Here is a 13028-nt window from a genome sequence, read left to right as displayed (position 1 = left end):
GGCAAAAGAAGGAGCCTGGACAAAAGCAAGAACCAAGGTAGAAAGAGGGATACCACCCACCAAACAATCCAAGCCATCAACTAGCACCTCATGTTAGGAGACAACACTAAAAACGGGGCTTCATCCCACTACATACCAGGAAAGATAAAATAACCAAGACTCAACCATGACAGCCAACCTCCGCCAAATAAAACAAAGAAAAACACCTTCCACCAGCATCACCATAAAATCAGCTTGGTAATAACCCCGTAGTCAGCATGCAAGGACAGAACAATAGCATACATGCAATGCAAACCAGGACAAAGGATCGTAGCCATGAACCATCAACCAGCATCACAAACACAAGGGGGCTCAAGCAAAGCAGAAAAGCATAAGATGCCGAGGAAAAGATAGGTCAACAACTACCATAAAAGAAGAGGCATAAAAAGAAGTCCAGACAGAAGCAAGAAACAAGGTAGCAATAGGAGAAACACCCACCATACAACCCAAGCCATCAACTAGCACCTCATGCTAGGAGACAGCACTAAAAACGGGCCTCAACCCACTACACACCAAGCAAGCTAACAAGACCCAGACTTAACCATGACAACCAACCTCCAAAAAAACTATCCACCATCAATAGACATAATCATAATATCACAGCTAAATAACAACCCATAAACCAGCCTGGTAGGACGACAACACGGCAAGCATACAATATAAAATAGGATAAAGGATTGCTACCATGAACCATCACCCAACAACACTAATCATTAGGAAGCCTAAGCTGAAAAAAGTAACACAATACATCTAGACAGTAGTTACAACCAAATAAGCAATTCCCATTTTAACAAAGATAACAAAAGGGAGGCAAATAATAAGTATTCAACCTTCCTTTTACAATTGAAGAACATCAGGGGAGCTTCAATTCAGGGGAGCTGCCACCAACCTCAAGTTCAACCTCCAAGCAGCAATCCCGCAACCACAAAAGCTTCGAAGAAACGTTGAACCCAGAAACCAGAGCAAAGCCCCGATAACAGAACACCAATCAGGGGGAGAAAGACGACCGACGAACCTACAAACTCGCCGACCACTTCGAAACGCACCCCAACCTACTAAACTAAATTCGACACTAACGAACTAGACCAGAAACCGACATCAGCCAAAGAACAAAAACCCAGAAAATCGAGGGTTTGATGAACGAAAACCCAACGAATGAAAAATCGACCCTTTCAGATTCCGGCTGCTGGGAAATAGAAAAGACCCGAAACACCGCCCAGTCGCCGCTTCAACCAAAAGAACCGCCGGAACAACGAACTCAGACCCTTCTTCAATCTTGAGCGAGGAACCCAGAAAATCGAAGAAGGAATCCGATTAAACTTGCAACACCATCCAGCAGCCGATTCGCCCAGCACAATCACCGGAACAACGAACCCTTCTTCAATCTTAAGCAAAGGTCGAAGAGCAGATCCGAGTTCCAAAAGCCCTTAGGGTTTGTATTTTGGAGAAATTGAAGAACAAGAAACCTGCTTCCCTATCTAACCCTTTGAAGAACGAATACGATGAAGGCAACCACCGAATCCTTCTCCAAAGGGTTAGAGAGAAGCTAGAGTTTCTCTCTCTAGAAACAAAACCCTTTTTTGATTAATGCATTTAATCCTATAAGATTTGATTATGCCACAGATCACCTCGCAAGGGCAAGATATGCAAAAGTCTTCCTTGAAATTGATCTCACTAGTCCTTTGGTTCCTAACGTTTGGATTGGCAATGGATGGAAAATAATTTAATATGAAAATATTCAATGTCTTTGTTTTCTGTGTGGAGAAATAGGACATACAAAAGATAGATGCACACAAAAAAAAGCTTGACTCTACCCATAGTGTCTCAACTACTTCATCTATCTCAAAAGAGGAGCTGCCTAACTCTCTTTCAACTTCTTCTTCCCATGAATCAAGGGTCAATGTTCCCCATCAAAATACTGACTATGGCCCTTGGACAATGGTTTCCAATAAAAGGAAAACCATCCCACAAAAACCAATTAAAAAAAGTACCCCCTCTAACTCACCAAAACCAAGTTTGAGCCCAATTAGCAAAAATCAATCTAAGCCCAAACCCATTTCTACCAAACAACCTAGTAAAGCTACTGCTCTTTCCCATTCTCTCTCCCCATCTCAACCTTCTACTTTTAATACTTTTGCTTTATTGGATAATTTGAAGGATCCCATTACAAATGATTTAAATAATAAAATAATAAATTCCAATGATGAGATTAACTTGGGAAATCGAAAATCAAATCCCACTAAACCCTCTTCTTCAGATTCACACGCTTCCTCTCCCTCCTCCTTTTGCTTGAGCTCCGAAGAAATCAGCCATCTGGCACCCATGGAGACGGCAACAACAATGGCATTTGAAGCTTCTCCTACCTATTCCACCCCTTTAAATTTATCATCTTAGAATATATTCAATACAGAAAACCTAAACACTTAAACCCAACCCTCGAATTTACTTTCAAATGGAGGAAAACAAAGGAAAATTAACCCCAATTCGCCCTCCCCGCCAAACGGCGAGATTCACTAGGAGGACCACCACTCTTCCACCATGGAGACCGAGACCACCGACTACGTACCAACCTGTCATTATCCAGCAGCCAATCTCACCCTCTCCAGGGATCCCCGATCATACCCGCTCAACCCCTTTCCATGCGCCACCCGTTCACTCCGTTCCCCCATCCTCCATCGCCACCACCTCTCTTCCCGTTCAACTCAGCTCTAACTCCAACTATGACTCCATCTCATATCTGCAGCTTGGTTCAAACTCCACCAATGTCAATTCCTCAACCAACCCTATCTCTGTTATCTCCTTTATCGACACCGCTGCTATGGTCATTGATAGAGACCCCTCCGACACCGGAAAAAATTTCTGGGATGTACAACACACTCCTCAATATTTCCAAAATAATGAACTTTCATCAATTTCCATCCACAACACAGACCTCTCTGTCAACCAACCCCCACCAACTCTGCCACCTCCACAGCCTTCTCTGCGCCCATGGTACCAACAACAAGTACCATGGCCGAGTTATCTACCACACCATCTAGTTTCACCCCCTCTAAACCCTCAGGTAATACATCTCTCATCGGAAAACAGAGAGAGAGACCTCAAAAACCCCGATCACCTTATGAAAATCTTCAACATAAAAAAAGGGGTGGTGGGATTGCATGTAGAAGTCAATTTTTGGGAGACAAGGAACACAATTAGAGAATTGGATTCGATGGTCATCCCATTGAAGATGCACGACATAATGTTGAAGGATCGAACATCGGCTTGGAAGGAGTGGAACAAATTTGATTCTCTTTTCTCAAATGGTAATCCGGTACCTTCTTATCCAAATCTCAATATGAAAATTGTCTTATGGAATGTTAGAGGAGCCACTAGGAATGAATTTATTCCACATGCATGGGAAGTGATCACTTCTCATAATCCTAACATTTTCAATATTCTCGAAACTAAGAGTGATGGAACTCATGCTAGTGAAGTTGCTAAATTTCTTGGTTTCGATGCTTTTGAATTTGTTAAGCCTAATGGTTTGCGTGGGGGTATCTGGATGATGTATAAGAATACTATTGAACTGATTGATTATCAGCAGGGGCATACTAGAAATTACTTTTATGCTCTTTTTAAATTTTCCCCTAATAAAAAGGAAGTATTACTTAATGTTGTGCATGCTCCTACTACTTCCTCTGAGAGGCACACATTATGGAATGATCTTAGGACTTCCCTTCCACCTGATGACAATCCTTGGCTCTTTCTTGGTGACTTGAATGAGGTTACCAAACCCTCTAGAAAAGTCAGGTGGGCTTAGGTTTAGACAGTCTTAGTGTTTAGTTGACTTGGGTTTCTCTAGGAATCCTTTTACCAGGCATAAAGCTAGGGAAGGTTTGGACTTAATTCAAGAAAGGCTGGATAGGGCTCTGGGAAATCCTAGCTGGCTGAACACCTATCCAAACACAAAGGTATTGCATCTTGCTCTTACTCACTCTGATCATAACCCTATTCTCATTTCTCTTTTTGATAAATATAAAGGTGGCCCCTTCCCCTTTAGATGTAAAGCCGTATGGTTACATCATCCTGATTTTAACTCATTTTTTTTATTAATAATTGGGATATTCATAATTATGATTTCATGAAAGGAAGGAAGAAATTCTTATTAAATATTATACATTGGAATTATGATGTTTTTGGCAACATAACTAATAAAAAAAATAGATTGGTGGCTAGAATTAATGGCATTCAAACTGCTCTTTCCAATCATTATTCTGCCTATCTTATTGCCTTAGAAAAAGACCTTCTTTTGGATCTCAATCATATTTATAAAATTGAAAGAATAATATGGGCTCAAAAAGCAGGTTTGGATTGGAGGAAGAATGCAGATTGCAATACTAAGTATTTTCATCTTTTAGCTAATACTAAAAATACTAGAAATAAAATTTTAACCCTTCAAGACAGTATTGGAACTTGGATCAATGATTTGGTGTTACTTCAACATATGGCTAGAGATTACTTTGTCAATGTTTTTAAAAGTATTCCAACTGATCAAGCTCTACTTTAAAATTATTGTTTTCCAAAAACTGTTGATAATTATGTTTTAAATAGCTTTGACATTCTGCCTTCTTTAACTAAAATAAAAAAAATGCTCTTTTTCATATGGATCCTATTAAATCCCCTGGACCAGATGGCATACATCCTATTTTTTATAAAATAAAAACTAGGGTAATCTTAATAATTCCATTGTCAACTTTGTGGGAGACTGTTTCTCTAAAGGTGCTATCGCTAGTGCTATTAATAGTTCATGTATTGCTCTTATCTCTAAATGTGACTGACGCACTAAAACCCATTATGAATGACCTTATTAGTCCTTTTCAATCTAGTTTTATTCCGGACAGATCTATAGAGGAGAATATAATTACTATCAAAGAAGTAGCTCATCACTTTAATAAGGCTTCTAAAAAGGCTAGCTTAATGGCTTTAATTGTTGATCTTTCCAAAGCTTTTGATAGTCTTGAGTGGAGTTTTATTAAGGATACTCTTCAGATAATTAACCTTCCTAAGACTATGATTGACCTAATCTTAAGTTGAATTTGCTCCCCTACCATTTCTCTCTTATGGAATGGTGAAATAACAAACTCTTTCACTCCTCAAAGAGGTATTAGACAAGGGGACCCTCTTTCCCCTTACATTTTTATTCCTTTGCTTAGATCGTCATTCTTGTATGATTCAAAAAAAAGTTGATGAAGGAGCTTGGAAGCCCATTAAAATTGCTAAAAATATAAATATTTCTCATTTATTTTATGCTGATGATGTTTTTCTATTTGGAAAAGGAACTTCTTCTAATATTGATGTTATAATGGAAGTCCTTGATCATTTTAAATGCATCTCTAGTCTATCCATTAATATTCATAAATCCTCAACTATCTTTTCTAGGAAAATGAATTATAATGTGAGAAAATCTATTTGTGATATTTGTAACACTGCCAATACTACTAATTTTGGGAAGTATTTAGGTATCATCATTACTCATTAAAGGTTAAGACACCTAGACTATTTTCCTCTTCTTAGCAAAACTTGCTCTAAAATCAAGGGATGGCAAGCTAAGCTTTTGAATATGGCAGGTAGATGCACTCTTATTAAGTCTGTTTTTAACTCTTATCCTGTTTATGCTATGCAAACTAACATTTTTTCTACTACTGTCTTGAATGAGCTTCAAAAGAATTGAAAGCAATTCCTTTGGAACCGTGTTAATAGGTCTAAATATATTCCTAGAACTAATTGGAAGGTTGTTTGTGACCCTATGGCTAAGGGGGGGGTTAGGAATAAGGGATTTAAAAAGATGAAACATTTCCAGTATGGCTAAATTGGGGTGGAATATCTTAACTCAACCTACCAAACTTTGGGTGCAAATTTTAACTAAAAAATATCTAAAATATAGTAACTTTATTGACTATAACCAAAAGATTACTTATTCTATTATTTGGAAGGACATTCTTGCTGGAAGAAAAATTCTCAAAACTGGTCTTATTATTAATATTGGGAATGGGGAAGATACCTCTCTTTGGTATCATAATTGGATTGGTGATTCACCCCTTTATTTACTTCCTAATATTAAAATCCCTAACTCATGGGGACATTGGAGGGTGTCTAACATAATTAGAAATAACTCTTGGTTTTTAGACAATGTTAAAAACATTATTCCTGATCATATTTGTACTCTCATATATGCTTACCCCATAGCTAAACTTGTTGATGTTAATGATAGATTAAGATGGACTAAGGATAAAAGTGCTACCTTTACCATAAAATCTGCTTATAACAGCACCCTTCCCAATTTTAACCTTAATACTACCTTTCTGTAGCCGGAAGAACATGTGGAAAATTAAGGTTCCTTACAAGTATAAGATGCTTTTATGGAACGTTGTTAGAGACATTCTCCCTACTAACTCTACCTTTAAGAGAAAAATTACCAGTTTTGACCCTTTTTGCATTAGATGTGAAGCTCCCATTGATTTATAAATCAAGAAAATTGTTATTTGGCAACGAGTAAAGTCGTTGCCAAATATATTATTGGCAACAATTTTGGATTTTTCGCAACGACTTCTGTCCGTTATGTGAGATGCTGTTACTAAAAGTATTTGCAACGAGTTCTTCCGTAGCTAAAAATCATCTTTTTTGCAACAACATTTTTGTAGCAAAAAACAGTTTGTTGCCATATATTCAAATCCAGGGTGAATGTAAATCTTATTATTAGCTACGACATTGGTCGTTACAAAATATATTGGTTTTGCTACAAATTTTATTGTTACTAAATATCAATTTTCGCAACGAGTATCTTGTTGTAAAAATTTTAATATTGTTATCAAATCTTGATAATATTTATAATATGATTCACTTTTTTGCAACATAAATGGATTGTTACAAATAATATTCATTTAAAATAACAATAATCGTTGTTGCAAAAAAATAAATGCAAATTCATTTAATCATAATAAATTACATTAATAGTATTGCCGGTCCATACAAATCAAACAAATGTAAAATAAATACTTATTTTGTACCCATGACAAAACTATCATTTATAAAAAGTTCTACTTTGATAAATTGTTCACAAAATAAAATTAGCATACATATACCAATTACAAATATGTTTCTTACTTACCCATCAATAATTGGGTAATTGCCCAAAAACCATCACCACATTCTCCCAAAAATATATACCCAAGAGCCATCACCACATTCTACTAAAATTATATACCCCAAAACCATCACTACATAGTATGCATTCTCCCAAAATATGTGCCTAAGCCAATATCCATTACCACAATATCCTACAAATATATACAACTATTAAGTGTAACTCTAAGAGTTTGTCAAACAAAATATGGTTACACAAATTTTTAAGCTATACTTAGAATTGTTATCTGCCATCACATAGTTGTCTTCTAATACGACCTTTCACTCCATATCATTGTCATTACCATTAAAACCCATCCTGAAAAAAGGAAAAGAAATAAGTTAGCAAAAAAACAATAGCAAGGGAACAGCAAGAGACATTTGTTAAAGTCACGATTATCCCAACGTAAACCCTGCAGCCAGCAGGAGCTAACTCTTACTATGTGAAACATTTACACCATACAGTGTGAATTTTGTTCATGGAGGATAGAACAAGTGATAATTCAGTAAGATAGAACACAATTTACCGGCAAACAAGCATCGTGGTAAAACGATGGCTTGACAACAATTTTTTTTTTACTCTCTGCCTACTAAGTCCAAAGCATGAAGAAACTCTTAAAATTCAACTTGAACTATAACACTTGCTTCTGACATTATTTATAATTTTTCATCAGTTAGCAGCATTAATCAATGATTATGTACAAGCAAAGATGGGCTAATTTATGACGGTTCACAGTGCACAAAAGTGTGCAGCTTATAGGGGAAAAATCAGGAGAAATAAATTAATTAGTTGTACAAGCAAAGAACATAACATGCTCACAGGTGTTAAAAGTCATATATGTGAGGAAAGTCGAATCAGAAAGTATCATACCTATTCATGTTGCTATTTATCATCTGCATGAATCGCTTCTCCATTTCTGCCATAATACGCTTCTGTTCTTCTTTGTATTCATCCATATCCTTCTTACTCTCCTCAAGCTCAGTTTTTAAATGAGTTATCTGGTCTTGTTGTTTAAGCATTATCATTTGTTGCTCTTCTTGAAGTCTTGCTTTAGTTGAACCTCTATACCTGTTACCTTAGCCTCGAATGTACCCAGATTTTGCCCCAAGTACCTGAACCAACATTTCTTCCTGTGTCTGGAGGCGCATTTGATCTCCTTCAGGTTCTTTATCTTTATCTTGCACGAGTTGATGGAGTTGCGCCTGCAAAAATAAATTAGAAATTCATACACAAGTAGTATCGCTGTCCTTTGAATAATACACAAGGTTTTTAAAGGATTTTCTCACATGTATTTCTTTAGAACGAGCATCATTAGTCCATCGTAAAACTCCTCCATCATCTGTTGTTGTGTGTTGGGTTAGCTAAACTACATCAGCAGGAGGTAAAACCCCATCGTTCTTCTCAGTCTAAACATTAGTAAGATGTGTTAACGTCATAATAAAAAATATTTTACAATAGGTACACATTGTAATCTTACACTATAGGTACACATTGTAATCTTACCAGGATGTACTCTGTCTCAGGGAAAGATAAGTTCCCTGTTGAGTGTTTGATCCATTTATCAGACCTTCGATTCTTACTGTTTTGCATGCTTCTTTTCTAGATTTAAGACATAAGATCATCAATAGTATTAATTTGAAGGTATGACAACATAAGCATGATTATATATATAAATAGGAAGAGAGTGTTTACCTTAAACTTATCAGAATTAAATGTCTCACAGCATGCTATCCATCTTGAAAGTGGAAAATCAGTAGGAGGATTTTCAAGTCTCTCCTCATGCGTATCTCCACATTCCTTGTAATAAGCATACAAACGAGCTTTCCAAAATCAATATAAGCGTTGCATTGCATCAGTTACAAAAGCTTGAAGTCGAGGTAGCTGGGTAGAGGAGTCTTTAATGTTGAACTTGTTCTGTTTTTTAAAATAGTATTATGACGCAGAGAGGAAAACTAATGTAAATATTATTAGAATGTATGAAAAATGCTAAAGTCTACCTTCACTTGCAACCACATTGAAGAACCATGTTTAGCAAAAACTTTAGACCAATCTCCTGCATCCATTAAAGCTGTTGTTCTAACAACATATCCACAAAAGTTAACTAGTAAGCGGTCATTTTCTCCAACAGCTTGCAGAACATACGGGGGTATTTCAATATCCAACTTAAATTGACCGCCCTTGGTTTTCTTTTCAAGAGCTAAACTTCTGTACTTGCCTCTCTGACCTCTTTTTTTAATAACACTTGTAGCAGAGGCTACAGTAATGCCTCCAAACACAATAAAATACAGTAAGCTACAAAGCTTTATAAACAAGCAATTTAGAAAAATCATAGTATCATTGTTACCTTGGCTGCTATTAGGATCATTACGTTGGGCTTCATCCAACACGTGTCTTTCATGCATGTACTTAGTTCTCAACTTTTTAGGTCGATTACCATTATCTTCATGAGGAGTAGGATCTGCTTCCTGGTATGAAGTTAACACAACATCAAGTCTCCTCATAAAATTGCTAGCATATACACGCTTTGTTCCCCCTAACAAATTAAATTTAATGAGATAAATTCATTAGATGAATAAACTTGTTGTGAAGTTCAAAAAACTGAAAGTGGTTTGTATTTCATCATTACCTATGTTTGAAAAACCTTGATCTCCACCTTGATTTTCTTCATTTGGATTTTCTTCATTAGTAGGACTATTTTTATTAGATCCAATGTCATCCATAACAAAATCATCTCCAAATACATCTTGAAGGCGTCGTTGGGACTCTTCAGCAAAGTTTACAGTTTTTCTATTTCCAATGCTTCCAAATTTTCGTAGCTTAACTTGTCCTCTTCCTGCCATATCTGCAATATTTTAAAACATATATTTAAGAGCTTTGGAACACTATATTTTCTATACGCAACTATTAAATCATATAACCATATAACATAATCATAAGGGGTATTAAATTAAATACGAAGAATACTTACCAGGCTTTTATAGTTGGAAAATGATTGAACATAATAATTATTATCATATGAAAAATATAATGGGAAAAAAAACTAGTTTCATAAATTAGCTTTTGAAAATAACAGTTCAAATTAGATATGAAAGTTGATTGATGATAAATTTTGCAACCTAACACAGGGAACTAAATAACTATCTAAGATAACAGTAGTGACATAAAGATAGATGTTTAAACTTCAACATCATCATCAACAATGAAACCATCCATATCATTATTTTTCTTCTTTTTTTTCGTTTGTTTCCCATGCTTTTGTTGCTTAATCCTCTCCATTTCTTTGGTTACCCATTTTACGACTCGAGGATCACTTTCCACTGTAAAATGTTTAGTAGCCAAATACTGATTCTCTCCATTTCCATATGAATTTTGGACATTTGAAGTCCTAATATCCTCTTGCTGCACAGCTTCTTCATCAATAACTTGAGCAAGTGCAACTTCATCGGTCTCTATTTCAGGAATGTTGTACAAATCTCGAGGCTCTGTCTTTATAACAGCTAGCCACTTATTTTCCCTAGGTTCTAGAACATAAAACACCTGTTCCACTTGTGATTCTAATACAAAGGGTTCTTGAGTTGATAAAGATAAGTCACTACAGACACTGGTTATATCAAATTCATCCACTTTATACCCTCTACCCTTATGTTGGAAATCATACCAATCACACTTAAAAACGAACACATGATTTCCACCGGGATATTGAAGCTCGTAAATGTCTCTTAGAACACCATAATACTTCTTATCCATTAGATCATCTCCGCGAACCATAATACCACTATTTTGGGTTTTTTTTATTTTCTTGGCGATCAAGAGTGTGGAACCTAAACCCGTTCACAATGTAGCAACTATAACGCCTTACAGTGCGTAAAGGACCATAAACTAAGTAATATAATTCTTCATCAACCAATCCTTCCTTATACATATGCTCCACCTATAAATAAAATGAAATCATTATAATATTATTGATGAACCATAATATTGCTAATATGTATATGTAAAATAGACAGATAACTTACATGATTGCGAACCCATTCAGAAAATTGAGCTTTATGTCTTTTCTCGATACTTCTAGGAGTTGGATTTTCAGCAGCAAGTAACTCTCTTTGCTGCCTGAAGTTAGGGAAAAAAAAAAAAAAAAAACCAACCCTTAAAATATCTAGATGAAAAATATTAAATTTCTTACAAAAACTATTTTATAATTTATTATTTACTTACTTACTTAGCAAGTTCCATGAGGTCATCACAATTATTAAGGGTATAAAAGTGGACTTGTTCAAACTCCTCTACAGTAAGATGATGAGGCGTTGACTTTCCTAAAGGACGACCACGTGGGATAAATAAGTCCAGATCCCTTTTACTAGTCTCCTGACTATTGCCATCCTTATCTTCATTTCGAGAGTGGCGACTAAATTTTGTGGTCATGTCATCCATGTATCTAGAGAAAAATGTTAAACATTCATCAGCCAAGTAACCTCTTGCAATCGAACCTTCTAGCCGTGCTTTATTGCGAACATAAGATTTTAATGTACGCAGGTACCTGATATATGAAAATAAAATATGTAACAGAAAAATAAAATATATTATTATGAAAAAAAAAATCAAAAATTGCGTTATACACATACCTCTCTATTGGATACATCCATCGATATCTCACTGGACCACCAATCTTAGCTTCTGCCACCAGATGAACAACTAAGTGTAGCATGACAGAAAAGAAAGAAGGTGGAAAAATCATTTCCAATTTGCACATGGTGTAGGGAATTTTGTTTTCAAGCTTATCAAGTTCCTTCATTGTCAAATTTTTTAAGCACAAGTTCTTAAAGAACAAGCTTAGTTCAATTAATGGCTCACAAACGTGTTTTGGAAGGAGTCCACGAACAGCTATTGGAAGTAATTGCTCCAAAAAAACATGATGATCGTGACCTTTCATGCATGAAATTTTGTTTCCATTGTCTTTCACACACCGAGAGATGTTTGAACAATATCCATCAGGAGTCCTCATGTTTTGAAACATCTCACAAAATGCAGATTTTTCATGACCTCTCAGTGTATAACATGCCACAGGTATGCGCACCTTATCTTCATCAACAATGGGATGAAGTTCTTACCTTATACCAATTTTAACCAAATCCAATCTAGACTTTATATTGTCTTTAGTCTTCTCCTTTATATTCATCAGTGTTCCAATGATGTTTTCAGAAATATTCTTTTCAATATGCATAACGCCCAAGTTATGACGTAATTTCAATTTGCTCCAATATGGCAATTGAAAAAAAATGCTCTTCTTTCTCCATCCATACAAGCTATTTGTCTCATCCCATTTCCTTTTTGAACCGACCTTGCCAAATGGAACTTGAGAAAATTGGTTGCATTGCCTTACTACATCATCGCCAGATAGTGGGAGGGGGGCTATTTCTTTTTCAACTGTTTTATCAAAGGCATTTCGCAACTTTCTCCATTTATGATTCAATGGCAGCAAACGTCTATTCCTTACATAAGCAGTCCTGCTTTTTATAGAACATGATGAGGGTTTGTTATGACAAGAAGGACAAGCAAAGAAACCTTTTGTACACCACCCAGACAAGTCTCCATATGCTGGGAAATCACTGATTGTCCACAATAGACTTGCATGCATCACAAAATTTTGTTTAGAATATGCATCGTAAGTTTCAGCCCCAACCTCCCATAACTCTTTCAACTCTTCAATCAAAGGTTGAAGGTAGACATCCAAATCCATTCCTAGAGAATGAGGGCCGTCAATAAGTAACGATAACATCAAATACTGAGGCTTCATGCACATCCACGGAGGCAAATTATAAGGAAC

The sequence above is a fragment of the Chenopodium album genome, chromosome 1 (assembly GCF_948465745.1).
Source record: "Chenopodium album chromosome 1, dcCheAlbu1.1, whole genome shotgun sequence".
Classification (NCBI taxonomy): Eukaryota; Viridiplantae; Streptophyta; class Magnoliopsida; order Caryophyllales; family Amaranthaceae; genus Chenopodium; species Chenopodium album.
This window is presented reverse-complemented; position numbering follows the sequence as displayed.